This window comes from Pipistrellus hanaki, assembly GCF_964339955.1.
Source record: "Pipistrellus hanaki genome assembly, chromosome: 5".
In the NCBI taxonomy this organism is placed as follows: Eukaryota; Metazoa; Chordata; class Mammalia; order Chiroptera; family Vespertilionidae; genus Pipistrellus; species Pipistrellus hanaki.
Window position 1 is genome coordinate 43,494,865 of NC_140507.1, and position 5,059 is coordinate 43,499,923.

A 5,059-nucleotide genomic window follows, 5' to 3' on the forward strand; every position below is an offset into this window, starting at 1 on the left:
TCCCTCTTCCCTGGGTCCAAGCCCTTGTGCGCTGTTGCTGGAGTGTGTGGGAGGCAGACAAGTGATGGCAGAATTGAGTTCCTTTCAGAGCTGTTTCATTGCGTAACATCTGGGGTGCTTCTGACATCAGAGTCTGTGTGAAAGGTGTTCCCTGGAGTTATGCCAGGCACATCCTGTGAGGCCACGCATGGCAACCCTGGTCCCTGAAATGGGAATCAAGGCCAGGCCTCATACATTCTTTATAATCAAAACATTAATTGTGATTATTTGATAATGTCACAACTAACAAAATAAATTTGTTAGTTGTGAAAAACAAATAACTTGGAACTCCTGTAACTATATTTTATAATTACTGTCTTTATCAAAATCTATGAGTTCTCTATACAACAAGTAATCTAATGGATATATATATATATATATATATATATATATATATATAGACTCCCAGTATTTAATATAAATCAGTTGTTTTGTTTATAAACGCCAACCTGGTGTCAGCTTAAAGTGGTACAAAATATGGATTTTAGGCCTCCTGCAGATCCTCCTGAGTCCTATCTGTTTTCAAAAATCTCCCTAGAAGATCTACCTTCACATTTCTTCAGGTTGCAATTTCTTTCTATTCTATAATAGAATTCATCCTTTTACCACTAACAGCATTTTCTCTCTCTCTTTTTCTCAATCTCTCTCTCTCTCTCTCTCTCTCTCTCTCTCTCTCTCTCTCTCTCCGTGTGTGTGTGTGTGTGTGTGTGTGTGTGTGTGTGTGTGTGTAGAGGGGATGTAAGTAAGCTTGTATTTATCTATATGTCTCAAATACATGTGTGTGTATTACACTGCACCCCCTAGGATGAGTAGTAACAATATACCAATAACAATGAGCAAATCTATTGCCCATTCCTGGCTCCTGCATATCATTCTCCAAATGGAACTAGGGCTGCATGAAAAGCTGTCTGAATCCAGATCTGAGGAGAAAAAGTACAAGATGATCCTAGAACATCTTTTTATACCAGAAAGCAAGGAAATACTCAAAGAATGACAGGTACATATGTCAGAGCTTGAAGCAGCTTCCACTGCCAAACCAGGAAAATTTGAGTATTAGAATTAATATTCAATGGTAGTGATGGATTATAACCCATTGAATAAAATAGGAGACCATAAGTCCATGAATGAATAAATTAAGTGTACAATGATGGAGGAATGAGACATTTACATAGTTTCAACTATAGGTCCCCTCAAAAATACTCATTAATTATGAAGGGAGAAGGAGTAATTTTTCAGAGAAGCCTGAAAAGCACCACCTACATCAAGTGATCCAAGTGAAGACTGTCAGCAATAAGATATATCAAAATTGTGTGCCACCTAATAAAATATAATGAGAAGAACACAGCATTGCATTCACAACACTCTTAACAAATGTGAAATAACATCAAACAAACCATATTGAAGGGCATTCTAAAGAAATGGCCTGGCCCTTTTTACAAAGATGGCACCAAAAGCTAAGACGAAAGCCCTGCCCCTTCCAAAGCTAAAGCCGAAGCAAAGGCTTTGAGGGCAAAGAAAGCAGTGCTGAAAGCCGTCTACAGCCAGACACACAAAAAAGAAGATCCGCACGTCACCCACCTTCTGACTGCCAAAGACACTAAGGCTCCGAAGGCAGCGTAAATATCCTCGGAAGAGCACACCCGAGAAACAAGCTTGACCACTATGCCATCACCAAATTCCCCCTGACTACCGAGTCAGCCATGACGAAGACAGAAGACAACAGTACACTTGTGCTCATTGTGAATATCAAGGCCACAGATCAAACAAGCTGTGAAGAAGCTCTATAACATTGATGTGGCCAAGGTCAACACCCTGATCAGGCCAGATGGAGAGAAGAAGGCATATGTTCTACTGGCTCCTAACTATGATGCTTTGGATGTTGCCAACAAAATTGGGATCATCTAAACTAAGTCCAGCTGCCTAATTCTAAATATAAAAAAATTTACCCTGTAAAAAAAAAAAAAGGAAATGGCCTGAAATCTTCAAATATATCAAGGTCATGAAAGTTAAGGAAAGTCTAAGAAACTACTCAGGCTGAGAGAGACAAAGGAGATATGACAATTATATGTAACATATGATTCTGAAATGGATATACTTCTATCATAAATATTATTGAGACAATTGGCATAACTAAGGACTACAAAAGAGTAATATATCAATATTAATCTCCTCCTTTTGATTATTGTTCTGTAGTTATATGAAGAAATTTTCTGTAGACAATACACATCAGAGTATTGGGGACCATAACAATAAGGTATCAGATTGGCAACTTACTCCCAAATGGTGCAAGAATAAAATTCTTTGTATGATACTTCCAATGCTTCTACAAGTTTGTTTCAGAAATGTAAAAATGTCCTTAAAAATCAACTAGATATAAAGAACAGAATAGAGAAAATTGGCAAATTTTGGGAACAGGTTGTATATTAGATAATAATATTGAATTGATGTTAAGTTTCCCAAATGTTATCTTTGTACCATGGTTATAAAAGAGAATGTACTGTAACACTATAAATCAGAAGATGCCTTAATCAATAAGCCAAATTTATTTGGAGTCATGTTCATTTCACTAGCACTAGCGGGCTCAGAGGAAATCTTTCTTCTGAAGTTCTGGGGCCCAACAAGGTGGAAGTCTCCTATTTATATTTTTCAGCTCTTTGTTTTCCAAATTTGGAATGAGACTTCCAGACCTTCTGAGAAAAAGTCCTGTGTGCTGGGACAGGGCCGTGAGACCGTATCTCAATGCCTGGCCTGGCGCCAGCACTGACAACACTGTCTGGGACATAGTTTATGGCTTCTCTGGAATGGGAAAATAGTCTTATTTTTCACTATTATTTAAGCAAGCAAACATTTACAGACGCCAGAATAGCAGGGTTAAATTTTAAACAGCAGTTTTTACCTAAGATGGAGGTTACTATGCTAAAGTACTTGCTAAGGAGATACACACTGAAGTATTTTAAGTTCAAGTAGTATAATATCTGTAATTTACTCTCAAATGTTTATAAAAAGTATTATTAATAATAATGCATATGTATCCATTATACTATTTTGGAAATTATTTAGGTTTGAAATATTTTCAAAAGAATTTCTAAAATAAAATAGAAAACAAAATTTTAAAAAGTCACATGGACCATGGTTTCCAACCTTTGCTGCATATGTGAATCCCCAGGGAAGCCATATAAGCTAAAGACTCCTGACATACATTCCAATCTTACAAATCAAAATTGCTGAGTTCTCAATGTTTCTCAGAGGGTTGACTGCATCCCATCCACTGACCATCATCAGGGACCCACCAATCTGTTCTGTCTCCCTCACTTTACAAATGAAGAACGTGAGGCCTCAGGAGGTTAAAGGACTTGTTAAGGTCACACTTGACAGGTAGTGGCCAAGAGAAGAGCAGAATCCAGCTCTTCTGACTCCTGGTTCAGTGTTCTTTGATCGCAATTCACAAATGGTTGACTCCCAGTAGGGTTGATTTTTCTTTTTAAATCTTGATCTTCAAAGGTTTCTCAACTTAAAATGCCGTTGTGTTCGACCTCAACGATTCCTGTGGAGCCCTGCAATGCAGCTGTGACCGTCCTTAGAGCTCGGGGCTAAATTGGAGACCTAGTCTTTGAAAACACAGACACTGGCTTGTAATCCTTCTTTTCAAGTAAAAAAACTCAGGTCTCTTCATGTTTGTTGGAGTTTATGGGTTTCAACCCTTAAGCAAATAAAAGCAGTTGGAGGAAAGAATTGGGGGAAGCAGGTAAAGAGCCTTTGTTGACTGGAATAATTTCTGATGACGTTTCAACCAGCCTGACCAAAGCATGCCTCCTTCCCCCCTATTTCTAAAACGCAGAAGCAGTTCTATATAGAAAGAATTCATATGGGTTTGCACTGGTACAGTATGGTGAGACTGCAATGTGTTTCTTGCCATAGAGTTTCTCCTTAAAAGAAAAAAAGAAAGGATAAATTATATAAGGTTGTTCTTTGAGTTCCTTTGCTGAACCAGTTCCTGCTGCAGTGAGGGAAGCCTTATAATCAGATTTGTGAAAGTATTTCTGTCCAGGTTTGCTGAGCTTTGTCAGCATAAAATGTTTATAAACTGCTAACATACAGAGGGGTGTTTTTTTTTTAGTCAATTTGTATGGTTTCATTTAATTTCACTTTTCTCCAACTGCAGACCAAATATTTCATTCCCAGACAAAGAAAAAGCTACTCACCTTGAAAACCCATTATCTTTCCATCACATAAAAAAATTGGGAGACCAGAGCATGCAGTTAACATAAGTGTAGCTAAAGCGATCAGACCCACTTCCTGACAGTGTAGGAAGAAGTATGGAATTCACAACATCAGAAGGTTTCTAAGTAGCTTGGATATACTTAATGTAATCTGCTATATAGGATTGTCGAATGTAACCTTTGAGCCAGAAGCAAGCCCATCAGCCCACCCACTGCCTATTTTCCCAGGCATACCTCAATCTTGGATTCTGCTAGATACCACCAAATATCAGGGTATTTACAGCATGGGAATGGGCAATGCCACACCTCTAGTCAGTGATAACTTAAATTTCCAAGAAAGTATAAATCAAACCAAATGTCCTTTTAATGATCCAGGTCAGAAGCCTAGGAGTTATCGTTGATTCTCTCTCCCTCATCTCTTATATGCAGTCAGTCTCCAATTACTGCGAAGACTACCTTTTCCTTTTCTCTGGGGTCTACCTTCTCTCTCTTGCTTCCAATGCTTGGGTCTGTCTCTCAGCTATCTTTGTTTTGACAGTTCTAATAACATTTTGTTGTTGTTGTTAATTCTCACCTGAGGCTATTTTCCCATTGTTTTTCAGAGAGAATGGAATTGAGAGAGGGGGAGAGAGAGAGAAACATCGAGGTGAGAGAGACACATCAACTGGTTGCCTCCCCCACACACCCCAACCAGAAAAGGGAGCAAACTCGCAACCCAGGTTTGTGCCCTTGACCAGGAATCAAACCCTTTGGTGCCTAGTCTGACTCTCTAACCACTGAGAAACATCAGCCAGGGCTCA

The 5,059-nt window shown here is 38.7% G+C and overlaps 1 pseudogene across 1 annotated transcript; it reads left to right on the forward strand.

Annotated features, from left to right (window-relative positions):
- The first annotated feature begins 1,480 nt into the window (after positions 1–1,480).
- LOC311622482 (large ribosomal subunit protein uL23-like) lies at positions 1,481–1,944 on the forward strand (annotated as a pseudogene). Its single transcript has one exon. The product of its transcript is annotated as a large ribosomal subunit protein uL23-like (transcript).
- The last annotated feature ends 3,115 nt before the right edge of the window (positions 1,945–5,059 follow it).